Source organism: Meleagris gallopavo, chromosome 25 (assembly GCF_905368555.1).
Source record: "Meleagris gallopavo chromosome 25, MGAL_WU_HG_1.1, whole genome shotgun sequence".
Classification (NCBI taxonomy): domain Eukaryota; kingdom Metazoa; phylum Chordata; class Aves; order Galliformes; family Phasianidae; genus Meleagris; species Meleagris gallopavo.
This window is the reverse complement of record NC_139428.1, coordinates 839,901-861,419: the sequence shown is the minus strand read 5'-3', so window position 1 is coordinate 861,419 and position 21,519 is coordinate 839,901. Positions and strand designations below refer to the sequence as shown.

At 45.7% G+C, this 21,519-nt stretch overlaps 1 protein-coding gene across 11 annotated transcripts in view; it reads right to left on the bottom strand.

Moving 5' to 3' along the window:
• The window catches only part of HIVEP3 (HIVEP zinc finger 3), a 215,353-nt gene that overhangs the window by 58,595 nt on the left and 135,239 nt on the right, over nt 1-21,519 (bottom strand). For all 11 annotated transcript variants that reach the window (XM_085208590.1, XM_085208593.1, XM_085208587.1 and 8 more), the window contains one exon: nt 3,313-3,377. The gene's annotated coding sequence lies outside the window, so the exon portion shown is untranslated. The remainder of the gene's footprint in view (nt 1-3,312; nt 3,378-21,519) is intronic.

Genomic DNA, 21,519 nt, shown 5'->3' with positions numbered 1-21,519 from the left:
TCCATCTAACCTTAGATGGGTTCAAGTCATAAAATTCCCCTATCCTCTCTCACCATCACTGGGAGGTGCGGGTGCCAATGAGGGACCCCATGGGGTCAATGCATCCCACTGTCCTGATTTGTTATCTCTTATTAACAGGAGCAGTGGCTTACTCGTTCTGCTCTGACATCCACATTTGAGGTACATGCACAGAAAACTCACTGCTATCTTAATGCTTTACTTTCCTTTTTCTGATCTCCTCCAGCAAGAACTTTGCTTCTTCCCAGCCTTGCACTTGCCCTGACTCGCTAGGAAAGGTGCCTCATGTTTATGTGCTCGTTACTACAAGGCATAATTAATTACATTTTGAAATCCCTTTCTGAGAGTGCTGGCTCCTCCATGCTGACCAAGTGTGGTCTGGGCTACACTTAGAGTGCTGTATTTACAGCACAGGACTTACTCAAGATCAAAGGCATCTGGGAAGCTGATTTATCACATCCATTTTTGCCCAAGATTGTGTTCTTTGCCCCACTCGTGACGCACGGAGCACGTTAACGTGGTAGAAGAGGATTTAAGATGAGACTTTTTCAGCAAGCACAAAGTGAATGCTGCCTCCCACATTTAAGAATTGTCAACAAAAGAAAGCCTGGAAAACATGTTAATACTGTTTTCTCCTCTAGACTCTATATCCACTCCTAAGTGCAAAACAATTGGGCCTGTAAGGAAGCTTTCTGAGATGATTCAGTATCTTCCCAACTGTTCAGACCGTCTTCTGAAGAACACATGGGCTGCAGCTGATTTAGTCAGGAACTCTGCACAAAAGTTAGCATTTAAAGAACTGGTCAAGGAACGAGCACACCTGCTGCCTACAGCAGTGAGTACGACCATTCCGGGGCAATTCAGGCTACTTTCTACATATTTTTTCCATTATTGGAAATGGCCCTTGGAATGGGAATGGCAAAAGATAATTCTCCTGGCTGGATACCGTTTCACTGGATTGATACCCCTCCAAGGAAAATTCAACAGTGCGGAATAAAGCAGCAGAAAAACACAAAGTCCACTGACGCTAAAAACTGTGGGAGTGTTTCTCTCCTATGAGCTTGGTGACATGGTGGGACAAGGGAATGAAAGCTTCCGAAGGGCTGAGCCTGGATGCCCAACCCTGCTGTGCCCGGCTGGATAAAACCTGAGATAGCTAAGGAGGAGCACTCCGTAGACAAAAAAGCCTATCCTCATTTTTCTTCATTTTCTTCAGTTTCTCTTTTCTTTCTCTCAGCCAAAATCTGCCTTCAGAAACTCCAGCCTCTTTATTTTCATAGACTCATAGAATCACCAAGGTTAGAAAAGACCTCTAAGAGCATCAAATCCAACCATCTACCTACCACCAATATTTCCCCACTAAACCATGTCCCTTATCATCACGCTTTCCCCATTCTCCCATTTTTTTTTCTCAGAAAAGGCGTATCTTTTGCTTTTACTTTCATCTCCGCCTCCACATGACCTGGGAAGTCTCTTTTCTCTGTCATGTGCTATGCCTCTACACTTTTTGCTTATCACTGTTGACTTTCATTTAGCTTATGCTCTGCATTGCCTTCTCTGTAGATCAGCACAGTGAGGCAATGCACGGCAGTGGCACAATGTCAGCAAATCCTTAAGGAAAAAGTCACATGGATTTTATGGGATGTGGTTTTCAGCTGCTAATATTGCACGTCTGGGGCCAAATCCAAAGTACAGGCATTAAAATGGAGGATTCCATCTATTATATCTATTCAAGCATCATTTCTCAGGGTTTTACTTGAAGTGCAATGGACTGAACATGAAGAGAAACGCCTGTTTCATTTGTAAGATAGAAACAAAGGCTTCTAACTTGATGAAGGAAATAAATGAGAAAACTCCTTCTCATTTGAATGGGACCAGAGTTTCACCCTAACGCCAGAGATAAAATGCTTAGGAATGCTATTTTAAACAGACTTGTTGGTATTTTGAATTATTTTATTATGGCTGCAATGGATTTCTGTGAAGATGCACAGGAACACAGACTCTCCAAATCCTGAACTTCACCTAAGCCCTCCTAAAGGACCTGAGGAAGAGCCAACCAGCCAGTGCCAAGCGTTGACCCCATATGTGGGACCATCACTGTTCATATCCCCTGGAAGAAGCTCTTTGCCATTGGATTTGGGATGGAAGCTCCCAGAAGTTGGCGGACAGTGGCACCCAGGTGGGAATGTCACGAAGAAGACATCTGAAGGAATCCTTCATCTACCCTGCGGTTGGCCTCCAGGACCCAATCCTTCTAAGTAAGATGTGGAAAACTGCAGTGCTTGGCTTTCTGCTGCTTGCCTGTTGCTTCCAGCAAGCTAAAACATCTCATTACAGTGGTTCCTTAAAAACCCTCCTGGTGGCAAAACTCTGCTGTTTGCAATACCGCAGCAGATGGAAGGGTTTTCTTTGCTGTTTGGACCTGTGTAAGACAGATTGAGATCCAGCAGGCTTAGCGGGAAGCTATTCCAACAGAAACCCTGCCTTTCCGTACCATTCCAACCACAACAGACAGCATTTTCTTCCACACATAGAATTTTAGACTGTTTTTAAGAAGGTGAGAGTAGCTACTGTGCTACTGGAAAATCTGCCTGGTCACTCTCCGTGATAACTTTTAAACCATTTGGCCCACTTCCATCAAATTTAAAGTCTATCATAGCTGACATATGTTAAGTATATTTGGATTCTTCCAAGTTTTGTGAAAATGAATGAACTAAGCAAAACACAAGCTCCTATTTCTGCTCTGCAGAAAGGTACAGCTCCCTTCTTACTTACATTTAGCATTTTCCCATTTTTAAACTACAGATTCATCAATCTGCAGAGACAAAGCTGAGTGAAACCAGATCCCTTTTGTCAGTAGCTCATGGTGTTCCTAGGTGCTTACAAAGCTCTGCAAGGCAATGTCTTATCAAATCAGATAGGGCTATGGGCAAAGCACAGAGCATTCTGCTGCCTGAAGATCATGATCGTCACAATGAGATCCCAGCTGCAGATTTGAATGACAGCACAGATGCTCCCTTAGACTTTCAAAGTGATTTATGGCCAAAAGAAGTTCACAGTGTAGATAGTGGGCAGCACTGGTAGATCATTACCTCTTGTATATATGCTCAATAATATAAAATGCTGATGCAGCATTGGCAGGACTTGCCAGGCAAAAAAACTGCTGTTTAGCAAAGAAAAAGCAAAGTAAGGCAGACAAAGAGCAGAACAACAACTGTTTCCAGGCTGAGCCCACTCCAAAGGGCAATGCACACATCCAGAGCAACTCACTAGGAAAAAGCAGAGGATACTTACAGTGGCCTTGATAGCCTGTAATTTTGATGGTGTCTCTCCCTCGTCTGCCCAAGATTTAATTCAGTCTGTAAAAGAAAGAGCACGATGGAATCATAATGCTTGCATATTAAAATGCCATCTCAGCAGTGAGCACACAGGGTTACATCCGTGCCCTGATGGAGAGAATTGCTTGGTAACCAAAACAGTACACAAACGGAGTCCCAACAGCTGGAGAAGCCCTTGCTGACTGCACTCACCTCCTGCAGCAACTTCACCCTGATGGTGATGTGCACACTGCTGGAACACACTGCTATGGGTTCTCCTCCTCTGTGGACACATCGGCAAGCACACATTTAGGCCACCTCCACTCCATTCAACCATTCAGTTCCTCCATACTTACCTTCCACTGAGCTTTTAATATGAATGCACTGATCTGCACAGGGCCAGGCTTAGGCAAAGCAAGATCCCAAGTGAAGATGCACTCTGAAAAACAACCCTGAGCACAGAATCACAGAATCATAGAATTGCTCAGGTTGGAAAGGACCTTAAAAATCATCAAGTCCAACTACAACCCAACCATACTATCCTAACTCAAACAACTCTCCACTAAATCATCTTCGCATACATTGCACGCAGAGAAAAAGAAAACTCCTTCACAGACATGAGCACTGTAATTCCGTGGAAGAACACAGGGTTCCTCCAAGGCAATGGCCCATCACCAAATCCCATGCTCAATGGCACTGTGCAACCCACTCTGCAGCAGGAGGGCTCAGACCCACAGTAACAGCAAAGGCATGAGCAGAACTAACCAGAGCTCTTCCTTGCCTGTGTGGTCACACCTCCTCTGAAACACAGAACAGAAGACAGCAGCCAATTTTGGTTACCGTTCCCAAAGTTTTAAATGGGCTTCACTCTTGCCACAACCCCCAACCTGCCTTCAGTTGCTGCCACGTTGACTTTTAATGGTGCTGTGTCCAGCTCTGGATTGTGACTTCCTTATCCCTCCAAGCCCTGTACCACAGACCCTGTATTCAAAGCCCCACAGTCCCATTCTCTTCCTCCTCAAAAATGGCCCCCACAAGGGGCCATGCAAATATCTAGATGAGAGTAAGTCTGGACAACTAAACACCTTAGGCAAGCAGCCTCCTCTCACCTGAGAAATGTCCTCAAGCACAGCCATGAGAGAAAGGTCATTTTTTCAGAGCTCAATTTTGCTCTCCTGTTTTGCCATCTCAACTCCCAGAAGCTCAGAAGGAGCAGTGGATGGGTGGCACGGCTGTGTCTGAACACAACTCTGTCTCCTCCCAAATCCCAGGTCCAAAGTGGAAACAAGTTTGGAGAAGTGTTGTAAGCTCCACTGAAGACCTGCAGCCACCACAAACCACGGTGCAATAAGCCCTCATTTTTCTGGGAGAGGGCTGAAATTTCTCCTCCCCTAGGGCTTTGCATCCTAAAACCCAACCACGGCTCAGAGCACAACTCAAACCACTCATAGAGCATCAGTATCTGCATGGAACAGAAGAGAAGAGAGCAAGACCAGGACCCTGCTTCCACCTTTGGAGTCATGCTTTATGGCTGAAGAGCCACCAGATGAACAGACCCAATGCTGAGCTCCATGCACCAAGAGGAAAATCACACATATTTCTTGCTAATACCCAGGACTGATGAAGGGGCTGCACCCAGCAATCAGCGACTTCCACAAGCCACAGTTTATCCAGATGTGAGTCCCAGTGACATGTTCAGTGACACGTACCACAGCAGACAAAGGAAACACTAACAGAAGAAAGGGGACATGCTCCCTAGATGCAATCGAAGCACAGCAGATGCTGTGTATAAGCACTGCTGCAGAAAGGCACGTCCAGCAAGGATTAATGCAAACAGCTCTGTAAAAAGCCAATGTGCTCCTCAGGGACAACACGAGGGTGTCCATAAGCATACATCCCCCACGTGGTGAGCTCCATCCTCAGCCCCCTCTCCTCTCACCTCACCTCCAGCTCGTTGCTGGATTTCCCACCTTACCCTGACCCCGCTGCATGCAGCAGCAGCTTCACATTTACAGCTACAACCTCTGGATGAATGCGCCTGCTTCTCAAACCAATTCCACACATACAACATCTGCTGAGCTGCTTTGGGCTCGCCAAGGGCAGACAGCAATCCAGGGCTCAACTCATGTGACTTGGGCTCAATTCCCACTTCAGTTACATGTTTCCTGTGTGAAACTGGGCAAGTCATACATCTACGACCCGCATTAGTCCCCACTTCTAAAATGGGGATACTTCCCTATTTTGCAGATGTGATGTGAGTCATCCATGAGTGTCCGTGAGGCCCTTGGATACTACGGGAAGGGAGAGACCTGCAGAGATAAAGTATCCCATAACTCGAAACAGACGGGGAGACCTCCAGGAGACTTTCTCTGCTCATTAAAAACTCAAGGACTGAATGCTGCATCGGTTCACTTTTGTTTCTAACACACGTGGCTTCAGCAGTTTCCCTTCTCACCAACCTGGGCAGAAGTGGGCACCTGCACCAGCAGGAAAACAACTGTGTGCTTTGCTCCCAAACATGCACAAATGATGACTTTCATAGCTTAAAACAGGTTTTCTTTTTCCACGAAAGCATCCAAATCGAAAGAGAGTTAATTAATGCAGCTAGTGAGCACCACTGCTGGAAAATGGGCAGCATGGAGAGAGGCTTTCTGCCCCACAAACCCAGGTCAGAAAAACACCATCTGAGAGCTCCCTTCCTCCTGGTCCCACAGATGCAGAAGACAAGACAGGGTTGTGCTACTCCAGAGCACACAGCTCTGCCCCACACACCGCTGACTGACCTCTGAGTAGAGCGGTGGGCAGCCCAAGGCTGCTCCATCTCACCACAAACACATGCTTGGGAGCAGGATCTGCAGTAATCTCACTTCCATCATTAAGGACAGCTGGGATTTGAAGTTGGGTTCCGGCAGACAGGAAGGTAATGCCAACACACCACTCTTATATCCCAGAAGAGGATTTTTTTTTTTTGCATTCGTAATGTACCTAATCCTGTTTTCTCGCAGACGAAACTCAAGAAAATGGAGTTCTTTCCCAATTTTTAAGATGACCCTTAAGAGCCATACAGCACTGGTGACTATGAAGTGGGATTACGTGCATCATCATCACGTCCCTCCCGAGGATTGTAAGTCTCTGCTTCTTTCACTTCTCATGCACTCACTGGTGCAAAGAAGCCATTAGTGAACTAATATTTTGAAACTGCTGCTGTGTAATGATTCTTTCAAAATTCATCCGAATTCAATGCTCCAGACCTGCCAAACCCTGAATGGGAAGCCAGCTATTGGTGAGAGGGTGGTTCTTTCCAAAGGTAATGTGACTTGCATGCAGCTAAAGCAGTAATTGCCTTTCCCCAGTAATACCTTCCCCCTGCTGAGACTTAGGGTTAAACCCATGCATTGAGAAACCTTCCAAAACGTTTCTACATAGTTTCAAACCACAGGAGTGGGGAAAAGAAAAAAAAAAAGAAAAAAAGAAAGAAAGAAAAAAAAAAAGGAGAACTACAGTTCAGATGGAGTTTACGATTTCTGCTCAATCTCATAATTGCAGGGTGAATCAGTGGGGAATGAGGTCTGAGTCAATCCCGCAGCCCCTGGTCTCCTGGCCAGCAAGCTTTGTGGAGATCAGCTGAAAATGGTTTCCCTTGACCCTCCCCTGACTTATCGATGAACTGCCTCTCCTTCCTGCCATGGATGCACAGAGCCATGGCTCAGCAGTCTTGCTGCCCACTCACTTCTCCATTTGTGCTAAATTCAACCAACCAACTGATGGATAACAGAACTGTAAAAGCAAAACCCAGGTACACTGTGTGCCCCATGTAATTTCAGCAGGTGAGAAGTGAAACGGTGCTTCAAAGCAAAGGTTGCCCTTCTGCAAGACTGCATGCAGAACCGGGACACCTCCATGGAGAAATGTGCTCCCATGCCACTGGTACTTGGGGTCAAAAGATTGATCCTGGCTTCATCTGTTTATGGTTATAATTGCAGCCTCAGAGCCACTACAGTCAGATAGAGCCCAGGTCACAAAGCTGTTACTTTGCATGCGTAGGAGACCGGGCTTATTTTGCTCATCACTGCACACATCTTGTAAAGTCCCATGCAAATACACCCCTCCCAGAGCCTGGCACTGCAGGCAGAGCACACTGTCTGCATCCGCAGTATGCAGCAGTGATTTTAGCAGTCAGTGCACAAAAATGGACCCTATAGCAATGACCAAAATGAAAACAAGCTCATCCCAACACTGTTCATTTCACCCTGCAGTGATGCATTGGGAGTCCCAGTTCCCGGCTCCTGGCTGCCCACCTGGGAGGACTGGGTTTATCCCACCAGCAAGGAACTGTAGCTGTGTGTAATTATAAGATTAATTCCCACTGCAGAATATTCCTCAGTGTTCTACGTGCACAGATTTTAGCCACTCAAGGTTTGGACCCCACGCCAGACTACATCATTCCTGTATGGTTCTGCTTCATAAGGGTCCAAGTCTGTTGCAAAGGTTGCAAGTCTGCTCTTTTCAGACTGGAAAAAGTCATAAACTGGACTACAGGGATGTCTGACCAAGCATAGGCCATGGCCCATCCTTTCCACGGGGAACTCATCCTGCAGCCAGGTGCAGGGTTTGCCCCAAGGAAGTCCTTGCAGGACACAGATGGGGCAGTGATGTCGCCTCCAGGTTTGCAGGACTGAACAAAACCTAATGAGGAGTTTAAAGACAGCACAAACAATGCAAGGCAACTTCTAACATTCACATTTCATCTCTGCTCCTGGATAATTTTACTCCTCAAGCTATTCTGCAAACTGCTCTTTGTCTCATTAACAATAAAACAGAAGCAATTAAGCAAAACGCAATAAAACCTCAGCAAAATCAAATTCAAGCAGCCTCCAAAATCACTGGATAACCTCACCAAAACGACAAAGTGATTTTTCAAGTTGACTCTGCAAAACGCTTCCAGTTTGCTTTGAATACACAAGCAAGGGGAAGAAATGCTACAAAAAAACCTCTGTATGCAAACACACCTCTCCCTGCAAGTGGGAGCTGCATTGCTGCCTATCCCTGTGCAGAACTGCTCTACTCCAAGGCCACGGTAAGGCCCCCTTTCTTTGCACAGAGCTGACTGTGCAAAATGGAGATGCAAAGCATCCGCTCCAGAATGCATTTGCATCTCTGTGTGCACAGACCTCAAAGAGGGTAACAACGCGCAGCTCGAGCAAGTTGACAGAAGAACAACTGCTGAGGTTTCGCTGGTTTGGGTTCACTGTTCTTTCAGTGCTCCACATACATACACCCTTTTTTTAGTGCCCTTTTTGCCACTGACCTATTTATTTCTTCTTTTTTCCCACCAGTTATATATGGTTACACACAGGAGTTTCAATTTCCTGCCCCTTGGAGGTCTGCAGAGCTGAGTGCTCTTCTTCCAGCTGTGTGTCCATGGGACAGCAGAACCAAGCCCTGCAGATCTTAGAATCATAGAATCGTCATAGAACTACAAAATCATAGAATCATAGAATCATAAATATTAGTGGAAAAGTCTTCAAAGATCATCAAGTCCAACCATCAACCCACTGATGCGCCATGCCAGCTGCAAGGCTGCCATGTTCCCGCTTGGCTTCGGCTCGCATGTACACATTGACTTTGTTTAATATATATGTTTTTTCCTTTTAATGTTTTCTCATTTACACTTAAAATCATTAAATATCTCTGCGTTTTTGTCATTTCCTTTTCTGGGAAAACAAAGTAAATTCACAGGGCTTTAGCGAACTCTTGGAACACACGCAGGGCTGCATCCTTCCACAGTTTAATGCCAGCCTCTGGTAAAGGTGAGAGGCATTTGAAAGGCAGCCAGGAAAATCTGGAGTATCACATCTGACATGCACAATGTCGAAATAAGCCAAAAGCATGCAGGCCACAATCTGCAGAGCTCCTCGCAGGGACAGGCGAAGGCTCTGCTCACTGCAGCGTTCAGCAAAACCAACGCACGCTCAGCAGAAAGCTCCCACCAAAAAAAAAAACCATGAGAAGATTGAAAAGTTTCACCCTCTCAGCTTGCTGATTTATTTTTTCCCCTCTACGTACAGAAGAGAGGGATCAGGCTGGTAAAGCACTGATAAAGTACTGCTGCCATGGAGTTTGCCATTGCTTTGGCTTTAAGAGTGCTGTGCTGATAGAGGATCAATGCTGAGCTGCTCGTTGCTGGCTCAGTCCTTTGCTAAGCCATTGCCCAGGGAGCTGCAAGCAGGAGGGAAATGGAAAGAGCATAGATGGGATACGGAGAAGTCCTGAAAATGCCCAGGCACAAAGAAAGCAGCCCAATGAACTTCTGCCCAATAAAATGCAATATCATAGAATCATAGAATGGCCTGGGTTGAAAAGGACCACAATGATCATCTAGTTTCAACCCTCCTGCTATGTGCAGGGTTGCTAAACACTAGATAATATCACGGCATGCAGGAAGGGATCCTATCTTTAACTCCAACCTACATCTCTGTATTAAAAAAAAAAAAGAACTTACCTAAAAAAAAATAAAAATAGAAAAATCCTACCAAAAATACAGTAAAATTGAGCAAATTAGAGCAAACATATCTCATCCCTCGGATGCTCAAAGCCTTGGAGTAGTCTCGGGGTAATAAAACTGACCTGCACCTCTGTCCCCAGGGGAGTGAGATGTCCTCCAGCAATGGCTTTGAGAGATGGGAGCTGGTCCCTGTCCTGTCCAGCCATGTGCTGGGCCGGGTCATCCTGCAGCACAGAGCCCTGCACCATGTCCCAGCGAGGGGACACAGCCAGCAGTGGGCCACCCGCCCTGGATGCTTGGCTCCAGAGATGGGATTGGGTTACAGCCCTGTGCAAACCACGCACTGAGCAGAGCCAAAGGATTTCATTTTTACACGGCAGGCTCCTGCCGTCACTTTTGTAACTCCAGGAGGAGCTCCATTGACACAGACCCATCTCTCGCATTACCCAGAGGGAGAGCTACCTCCAGCTACCCAGGATGAGTTCCTTGGTCTGCAGCTTCCTCGCATCTGGAGGAAAGCAGTTTCCTCCTCCTCCCTCAGAAAGGAAGCTCCTTTTTCTGCCTTCAGGTCCTCCCGAGGTCTCAGTTGTTTCAGCAGGACTGGAAAGAGTTAGGACTTTGCTGGGAGACCCACGGGGAAACCCAAGAGCCCATCCTGGCTGCCCTACCCAACAGCGTCACCCCAGGTTGCGTGGCTGATGACCATATGTCATTGAAATCTGATTGAAATCTAAGGACTCATCATTACAGATCCCATAAACCCTTCTGAGCAACCACAGCCTGAAATTCCCACAGCCTGTTGACAGGAGGTTTTCTTGCCCAACTGCCTTCTCTCTGCTCGGAGGGTTCCAGCCCTGGAAGCAACGCATTGAGTTAACCAGCATCCTAAGTGATGTAATTAGGATAGAACGATAATACAGATATCCACATGCATTATTACTTCTCAGAGTAAGGATGATGCAAAAGCAGGATGCAGAGAATCACTGCTTCCGTCCACAGACCCCAGAAAAATCAGGAAAGAGCTCTGTGTGCTCACATGTCGATGTACATCAGTGATTCCACACTGCACACTGCGAGGACGCATCACCATTGCCAGACCCTGGTGCTCTTCACACCCAGGCAGGGAGGTTTGGGGGAATGTCACCTTCTGAGCTCTCTCTCTCTTGGGAAAGGCCAAGCCAAGTGACACAAAGGAGGAATCATTTTAAATCAAGATATAAATTTGTTTAACGGGAAAGAATGAAAAAAAAGATGACTGAGTTTGGAGGGAATGCAGGTAGCTCTGTAGGAAGAAAAAAATCAAGTCTGGACACTGTTTGCTTCCCTCCTTGTCATCACAGAACGACCCTGTATGCACATACAAAAATATACCTTGTGCAAATGAAATGAGCCAGTACTTAATGAGAAACAGAATGGCTTTGGGTAAATTTCCAGGTGATTGACCTCCTATTAACAGATGCTTCTTGTGGATGAATGCAAACATTTAGGTAGGGACCCCATTGGCACTGCATCCACCTATTCCTGTTTTTTCCTCATCAACCTGTTTCTCAGGAACCCGCAGCACCAGCCCACCCTGCAGGAAAACAAACAGAGCAGGGCTTCCCACATCTCCTTTACACCACAGAGCCTCCATTCTTTTAGATCATCTTAGAACAAAACATCAATCAAAAATTCCCAAAAACTCCCACCAAGGATGCAGCTGGACCAAATATTTACTCTGCACCACAGCTTCCAATGGACTCCCAATGGGCTCCCAATGGGCTGCTGTGGCTGGGGTGGACTGGGCAGGGGAAGCTGCTCCATGTCTGAGATACAGTGTGCATCCTTGGCTTTAAAAGTCAATTTGTAATGAAAAAATGTGTCAAATTTTTAAGAAAATTGATTGAAGTTTTAGGGGGGAAAAAAAAAAGAAAAAAAAAAAAAAAAGCCTGGCTGTCTGAGTAAACCTTGGCATCTATGAGAAGCAAGGAATTTTTTGGTGAATTTTATTAGTATTTAATTGGCCACTGAAACTGATGAAAGCAGTTGCAGATGGAACTGGTGGGTTGAAAGGAGATGCTGAGAGTCTCCATTTCTGGGGAAGTTTCATAGCTTACTCCAAGTCACAGAACCATAGAATGGCCTGGGTTGGAAAGGACCCTCAAGATCATCCAGGTGCAATGACTCCGTGCTGTGGGTTGGTTGCCCCCCAGCAGGTCAGGCTGCCCAGGGCCCCATCCAACCTGGCTTTGAAAGCCTCCAAGGATGGAGTATCTACATTTTTATGAGCAACTTGTTCCAAAAAAGTTGTAGATGCTCCATACCTGGAGGAGTTCAAAAGGGAATTTGTGCACACCTTTCCTACAGAACATGGATATCCTGCTCTCACATCCAGAGCCTGCAGAAATTACCCACAGCACATCAGAGCCATAAGCAAAATGACATCTTAATGCAGATCAGGAGAATGAGAATGCTTCAGTGACACCAAGTTCCACTTTCTAATCCTAATAGACCTTATGGAATTTGCTTCTAATAGCTAATTAATTGAGAATCAGCCAATTGCGTGCACATTTATTATCGTGTTTCTACTGAAATAAAGTGTGGCTTCTGTTTAATTAGAAATGAGCTCACACTGGTGGCCACAGATACCTTTAAAGCACCTTTTAGCACTTTTCAGCTGAGCTCTGAGTTGGAATGGCATTAAGGAAATGCTATGGAGGTCAAAAATTTACTGGTTTCGACGCATATAAATATTTTTCAAAGCTTGGTTTCACATCCCTACCGAAGAAGGTCGATATATCCATGTGCACAGACAGGAAATCTGAGATGATGTTCCTTCTGCTTAGTACAGGGCTCAAGAGAAACCTCACAGGCTTCAAAATGTTTGTTTGATGATGTTTGTAAAAGAATTGTCTTTGGCAAAAAATAAAGGATAAGGATTTTCATTAACACTTCCACCCTGATGTCGTTTGGTTATTTTTTTGTTGTTGTTGTTTGGTTTGTATTGTGTCGGTTTGTTTTTTTTTTTAATAAAGCAGGTCACCTTTTTCTGAGAAATTAAAGCAACAGCTCTTAAATACACAGAGATTCTAGATCCAAGAATTACCTCAGCTACTAATCCAAAAACCTTCTGCCTTGTAAAGCCTCAGGAGAAAGAATTCCTCAAAAACTGTAAGATGAAATCTCCTACAGGTTAAGCTGCTCAGAGATCACAAAAAGCCCTCATTATTTTAGCGTCAGCAAGAAATTCTCTGTCAAAGATCACAGCAGGCTCCACCTCTAAACTTTAGATCGAGTGGCCGCTTAAAACAAATAAAAATAAAAATAAAAGCAAGGTTCATGATGGTTGGCAAAACGGATATCCAGCAACATCCTTCTTTCCTCCTGGATGTGCCACAGCATCATGAGAAATAGCAAGAGAAGTTTGTGGCAGTGCTGATATCCTGGTGTTTGTCAGACACTTCGGTCAGACCCAGTCAGCCTCACACCAGGGTTGCAGTGGGTTCTCCTGGTGCAAGAAGAGCAGCAGGAACGTCTTGCAAAATTTCACCTACAAAGCATAGTGCTGAGCCTCTAAGCAGCAGCTTTTTGGATAGAGGGCTGCTGAAAAATAGCCACGGTTACCTCCAACTCTACCTAAAGGTAGTTTAAATTACGTATGGCAAGTTATTTTTGCTGGGTCCGTGTATTAAAACTGCCCCATTCTGAAGCACCAAGCGTTGTAATGGGACCTCTGTCTCAATGTGCCATGCAATGTTTGTTGACCAGGCAAGTCTGGAATTGCCTCCAGCTTTTCCAGGAAAGGATTTTTGATTTTGTTTTGGTTTTAAAAGAGGAAGAAGAAGAAGAAACAGCGCATTATTGAAGGGCCAGCATCCCTGCTTTATGACTAGCATTAGTGGGCAGGAAAGAATAGCTACATGCCTTGATCTTCGTCTGCTGATGGGGGTCTGTTTTATGGCTACTATCTCTGCAAGCTTTAGGCAGCAGGCTACAGAGGCTGGCTTTGTCTGAGCAGGTCAGTTATAGCAGTGCAGGCATAAAACCTGGGGGACAGGTTCAGAAAAAGGGGACGGGTGAGGTTTCTGTTTGCCCCCGAACAGATGGCTCCAGTCACATCTCATTAGGGAGATCTCTTGTTAACGTAGCCTACAGCGAGGTCGGGGCTGGAGGAAGAGTTCACAGCTTTAAATACAGCAAGTGACATCGTCAGAAAGATCCGGTCAAACCATCAGCCACTGCAGCCCCAGTGCAGGTCAACAGCACTGCAACGTTTGCAAGAGTGAGTCAAGAGAGGACAAGAGCTCAGGGTTCACCCAGCACCTTGCTGTTGGCCATGGGCCACCCAGGAGCCTCACTCCTCTGCTCTCCGGCTGCAGCTCTCATCAAGAACCTCAGTGCACACCTCCAGACACAGCCCCACAGCCCACCTCCCTCAGCCTTCCGTCATTGGAGAGGTGCCCCAAGCAACTCATTGGCCATCTGGGTAGAAGCCCTTCTGGGGAACCTGAAACGTTGACTTTGGCTTTGTGCCTTGCAAGATCTGCCTTTTCCAGTTTTCTGCCTTCATTCACGTGCAACAGGACCGTGTGGGAGGAGATACAGAAAGACATGGACCTGCTCTTGTTATGGAGAGGATGCTTGGGTAGATGAGTGCTATGACTGCACTGTTGGGTAGATGAGTGCTATGACTGCACTGTTGGGTAGATGAGTGCTATGACTGCACTGTTGACAAGAGAGAAGCATACTTTCTTTCTTCCTTTTCCTAAAAGTCACTTTGGAAGATATCGTTCCTTCCTACAGCAAAAGTAAAGTGGTGTTCTTAGAACCAAACCTGAAGGTTAAGAAGAGGACTTCAGGGAAAAAAGAAAACAAAACATCATCCAAGAAGGAGGGAGTTCTATGAGTTCAAGCCTGGATACAAAAGTGTTAAATTAAAAATACACTAACTGCATGATAATTCCACAAGAGCTTGTTTGTCTTCACAGTTAGGCTCTGAACAGCTCACAAAGCAAACACTGTGACCAGCAGAGGCTATGTGGGCTATCAGTGATGAACTGGTGTGCAGTAAGTGCAGAGTTTGTTTTGGGAATTCCTATTCTTAGTTCTAGACAAAACAGGAGAAAACATAAATGCTACTACAGAGAGACCATTTCAGGAAAACGACTGCATCACATCTGAGGTCTTTGATTTCTTTGGAATGGGTGTTCCCAGGAAGATTACAAATTTGGTTTTCAAAAGGTGATGCCATGATTTCACGTGGTCCTCGAAGACCCTCAAATATGAAGATCAGAAGATAGCATGATAAAGGAAAGAGTCTGACCGACTGCTCAGCACAGGCCAGAGAACTCTCTGCCATATCTGCATCAAGATCATTACTTTGACTCTCAGTATCCCTTACAAAAAGCAAAACCAGCCTTGATTTAAAGACTGCAAATGATGGTAGACAAAGCAGTTCTCAGGGAAGCTGCTCCACTGACCGACTACTCTGCTAAGATTCTGTTCCTGTTTTCTAGTCTAACTCTGTCTGGCTTCACGGCCCAAAGACTGCATCAGTAAAATTAAACAGCAGAATAGGGTTTTTTTGTTGGTTTTGCTCTTCAGTGAGAAATACCATGTCTGTCACAAGGTCAAGAAAATCTCCGCATGCCCTCCCTAAAACCAGCCATATATGTTGCAATTCCCCACCCACAATTACTATTCGAGATCCATGTGGGGCAAGAGAAACATATTTCAAATTTTAGACCTTACACAAACCAAAACACAGAGAATTCTTGGAAACACGCTTCTTTTCAATCAGCCTTCTATACATTGAGCACAAGTTTTCTAGCTGCAACTGGTTCTGTGGTCTGCAGGGCTGACTGTGACACTGTGGAACAGCATTTGGTGAGCAGCAATGGTCAGGAGCCAGAAACCATCATAATTTTCTCTGGCCATTGAGACCTTATGGGGTTGATGGTCAACAGGAAGAAAAAAGGCATTTCTATTCTTTGCAAAGAAGCTGACATTCCTCCAGCAGCAAAACACAAATTTTTTTCTATAGCACCAAGATTTGAAAAATGTTATTCTTAAGTACTACGATCCAGAAAAAGGCTTCTTTTCTTCCTTAGCAACTGCAAGGCCGAATAAGCACAGAGCACCCAAGACCCCACGCTGAATACTCTGCAGCCCTGCACTTCCCCCCCTGGCTCCACATCCCAAGGACCGGTGCTGCTCTGTGTGCCGATGTTTTTAAAGTTCTGTTCCAGTTACTTAAAGCAACAAGAACTCTGCAGGGCTATTATAGCAATTTAAAAAGTAAACTTAACAGGGAAGCGAGGCAGGTTCCATTTGGCTGATAGATTAAACAGAGCTGGGATGTGCTTGCTGTTTCAGGATGGGCTCTGGGCAGGGGCAGGCATTGAGACCAGCTCAGCCCACGGCACGGAGGCACTGGTTTACCCGAAGACACTGTATAAATATTTTGCTGAGGAAGGAGGAAGCTCCCCGGCCCTGTGCCGCCGTGTGTCACGATGGGTTCTCAGGCACAATGCTCAATGAAGGCTATTATGGGGAAGGGTGTTTATTTCACATTGCAAAGCGGTTGCCAGAACACACAATCACGCATCTTACCCAACAACCCTGCAGGCTGCCACGGAGAAACTCCTTCTGAAAGAGAAGGAGACAATTATCTGGTGATTAACTCTTTGGTGACAGCACTGGAGCATCCTGACTCCCAGCACTCCTTAAACCCCACAGAGCACAGGAGGGACAAGCCTTTAATTTCATTACAGACAGGTGAGATCACGGCTCTCCTTTTCTTCTCAGTGATTTTATCCTTTTGCTTGCTCATCAGCTTTGATGTTCCTTCGTCGATGATTTCCTTCCCTCCTTGGGACAAAAGGGCTGAAAGGGCTGCACTGTAGTAGCACTAACCAGGGCAGATCTAATCATCAGCTGAATGGCTGCTGGTTTGCGATGTTGTTTTTTGTTTCCTTTTCCCCGGAGTATTTAATTTTCACTCCAACTATCATTGTCTTAATGATGACAAATGAAGGAAACACCCACTTAAAAAGCCTTATCCTTGTAAGTAAAAACACTGCTCAGCCTCAGCTCACATCCCACTGTGCTCTTCCTTTGATAACAATTCTAATTTGCTTTAACTGTTCTTTTTTTTTTGCCCCGGGGTGACTGCTGTCTTTGAGGCAGCCACTCCCAAAATGTACAGTAAATAGGATCAGAATTATGCCCAATTCAACCCTCTGCTCCTATCCCAACTGCCAGTTCAAAACTTGACAATTTTATTGAGAAGTCTTTCTGATCCCAGGGTCCCAGAGGGAACACCAGGCAAACCCTTGACAGCTTCACAGACATAAGAAATTATCATTCCCCTGTTACAGCAGCAAGCACAGGATCCTGGAGAAGCACTGTGTGACAAGCTGACAGCAGAGCTGCACCCAAACGTCCTGTTTTGCCTCCTTCATCACAATAGGCTTCTTTTTCCACTTGAAAGAAACATACTGTGAGCAAGCAGTGATACTTCCCTACCACTTCCCATGCAGCAATCTCTCCTTTGAAGTCTGTGCTGAAGTCTTACTGCTTCTTCCAGGGGGACAGCAGGATTGCCAATTGCTTTGGTGTGATGTGCTGCAGGTTAATGCTGCATGGAGCTTGGTGAGGTGACAAGGAGCCTGGAGGTGCCACCAAGATCTGAGTGCTGTATTCACAGGAGAAGGTGAGGAGGTGGAGGTTCATGCATGCTGCTTTTAGCACGGCTGGCTTTTGTATTGCTGGCTTGAAGGTGGTAGACTGGAGATCAGCATTCTTGAGAAATCTGGTGTTTCAAAGGCACTTGACTTCACTTTGAGACGATCACTTTGAGATCCCACCACCCTCACGGATGTAAGAGACTTGTGGTTATTGGCATTTGTCTCACAGAATCATAGAATTGTTTGAGTTGGAAGGGACCTTTAAAGACCATCTGATCCTACTCCCAGCAATGAACAGGGAAACCTACAGCTCCATCCAGGTTCTCAGAGCCTGGTCCAGCTTGACCTTATGTGTCTCCAAGGATGGGGTATCCAGCACATCTCTGGGCATCTCAGCAGTCTGTTAAAAGGACCTGAGACATTCCTGCTTCTTGGATACCTTTGGCCCTTTCTCCTTGCCTCTCCTTCACTCCTCAATCATCTCTGGGGCACACTAACTCCAGGGGATGACAGGTCTTTGCATCGGGCAAGAGGCAAGAGGCAAGAGGTTTCTCTGTGAGGTGTTGGGGTGGCTGGCTGGGCAAGGAGCAGCCATGACGTAGCTCAACAAAGACTCATTCTTCTTAACACTAAAAGAGAATGAGCCTGACCCATGATCTCCAGCAGAGAAGCTGCTCCCGCCCCAGATGCTGAGGTATCTGATGACAGTGTGGGAGGGCAGAGTCATCTCCTGCTCTCTAGATATCTCTGTAATGCTTCCCTCCACCTCACCTCATATTGTTGGCTCTTGCATTTCTCCCTGTAGCTCTGAGCTCATGCAGTAAGTTTTAAATCTCCACCTTGTTTCCCAGAGAAACCATCTCTTTCCTCATTACTCCCCTTGGCCATTATTTGTCACTGAATGTGACAAAGGCATCAACTCTCAAAAGCACTGTTGGATGCTCTCCATCTACAGAATGCATTGTGTTAGCTACCAGACACCTACAAGAAAGAAAGCTTATCCAGTGTTCAACATGATGCTTCAGCCCTAAGGGAAAAGCCAGCTACTGTGGAGCTAATGCGATCTTTTCAACTACAATCAGCAACTCACCAACGTCGCCTCACCCTGGGGTAAAACTAGTAAAGCTCATCTTCTTTCTATGAATCATCCCAAGAAAACAGCCACAATTAAACTATAAAACACTGCTGTCACAACGCCAGCTTGTGTGGGACTTTATTTTTAGAAGCAGCTTAAAATAGTGTGTTATTACCTGGTTAAAAACATCGCCTCTGTGTCTTGGGGAAGGCTGACACAAAGGTGACACACGTTGCTGTGCAGAGGCACTTCACTGCACGCGCCAGGAAAAACTGAAAATACAACACGTGTGCACCCCTGGCATGGATGGTGCAGGCTGCAGCTGGCTCCTGGCACAAGGAGATGAGGACATCCTTACTCAGCTGCCTCCCAAAACCTACCATGGATCATCAGATCTCTGCCAAAGCCAAATCCCTGCCCGCTCTGCGCCTTCTTGTGCTTTTTGCCTTTCCATGAGAAATGGAAAATTCATCAATGGAGACACTGTTGGATCCCAGCTAGATGAAACACGAAGGGTACACCTCAAAAACAACAGGTTGGCTGTGAAGCCAAGCAAATAAAGAAGAGCTGAATTAAAACGAAAGGGAAAACAGGTGTTGAAATCTTCCCATTTAACCGACACAGGGGCAGAGTGCCCTAACAGTGTGGGGAAAAAGGTTTCGTGTTCAGGCTTACAGAAACCCAAATCATCTTGATATTTTAATTGAAAGGTTCACTTCTGAGCGGTGAATAAATGCAAAAGGAAAACAGAGGGGTGAATCTGATGGAAAAGTGCCTCATTTGTTTGATACTGCTCTGCAACTTTTGCTCTAAGCAGATACATGTGGGCAAGCACACATACAGTGCCCTACAGTTTGGTTTTGTGAAAATCTAAACAGCTCTTCAGAAATGGAAAACAGTAAAAGAAAGAAGCATTAAAAAAAAAAGAGAGAGAGAAAGAGACAGGAAAAGCAAGTGGCTTATGCAAGTGAGAATAGCTATGATTTTGGGTGAGACACACTAGTGGAAAATTACAGAAAGAAAAAGCCATGTGAGATGGGACAAGGATGCAACACAGACAGCGGTCTGGGTCCTACAGAAGATCAAAAGCAGAACCAGGCTGCTGCCAGAGGTGGAGATTTGGTGAGAGTGTTGAAAAAAGGAGCGACAAGAGAGAGGAATTTTGGGTGAGGACATCGCATGGGGGGTGACTGGGCCAACTCTGGGTAGGCAGTATGGGGATGGTGACAGGAGATGGGTGTAAGAGGAGATGGAGAGCCAGCGGATGGCTCTAAGTGCTGGAGTGTCTTCTCTCTCAAAGCCACATATTGATGCACTGCACCACGTGAAAGAAACCTGAAATATCACTGAAACTCTTAGAGATTTTGAACAAAACTCTTTAGACATGTTGCTTTCATAAATTAAAGCCAGACAGATAAATGAATTGTAATTAATCTGATTAGGGTTACTGCAGTGGTAGGAATCACTGACTGCTACAGTAAGCAGTTTTTTCCCCTCTCCAGAAAGAAATCCCTTTGTGCACCTGCTTTTAACACCACCATGCTAGATAGCAAATCCAAACATAATTCAATTACAGTCAGGAGAGATGTCTTCCACTCAGTGAAATGCAACGAATAAACACAAAATCATTCACATTATGTCCTCTCTACAGGGATATTTAAGGCTTCTTCTCCAGTAGTAAATCAGTTTTATGTAGTTGGTGTCCTTGAAAACATCACACTGCAAGCCTGTGTTCACAGAACTCCATTTCTTCTCAAGTTCCCATAGCTTTGGGTAAGGCACAGATCACAGAGGAGGGGATGAGAAATCAGCATTTCTCCTCCAAACTCACTCTATGAGCTTAATGCAAGTGCTGCCCTTCTGTGCCTCAGTTTCCCTCTTTGCAGCATGCAAGTGGTATTTCTGAGCCTATGACACAGGGGCAGGAAATCCTCATTCACATCTGTGAAGTCAGAGATTAAAGATGAGCTGCTCCAACTTAAATTCCCAGAAACAGCAGATGTCAAATAGGAGGGGAAGTATGAAACCAAGAGCTGCTCCGACAAACACATACGTTGAGGTGCTGCTAACAGCAAAACCCAGCTTTATGTTCTTCCCTTGCAAGGAAACAAGACGCTACCTCTCATCAGAGCTCATTTGCTGCTGATCACCTTTGGGCTCCCTCCACTGTTTCTGTTTTAATTTCTGATTTGTTGAACACTGGCTGCTACAGGAACATACGCACTGGCTGTGCATTCTCTCTTTGGTCTCTATGGGCACCATCTGGCTCTGCCCCTTTCCTTTATAAATACTATTTTGGACTATAAGGCTCCATTTATGAGACTCTATGAAAATCCATGAATCCTGGAGTATTGCCCTTCATAGAATCACAGAATCACCAAGGTTGGAAAAGACCTCTAAGATCATCCAACCATCCAATATTTCCCACTAAACCATATCCCTCAGCACAACATATAAACGTTCCTTGAACACAGTATCACAGAATGGCCCAGGTTGGAAGGGACCTCAAGGATCACGAAGCTCCAACCCCTGCCACATGCAGGGCCACCAACCTCCACATTTCAGAGCAGCCCAGGCTGCCCAGGGCCCCATCCAACCTGGCCTTGAACACCTCCAGGGATGGATGGGGCATCCACAGCCTCTCTGGGCAGCCTGTTTACCACATTCACCACCAACAACACTGCAGCTCTTTAACCACCAACTGCTGCACAAAAGGGTTGTGAACAGGAGGTGGGTTTTCCATCAAGAAGGCAGAAGAACAAAAACTCAACAAACACTCAGTAGAAAGCCAACATGCTGATTTTGTGACAGCACAGATCTTTCAGCCTCCCAGCCCTGCACAAAACCCACACTGTTCAAGCATCGCATGGGAAATCAACATATTTCTCATGACAAAACTTCAAAGGGGCTGATAACATCTCACACGTTGGGACACAA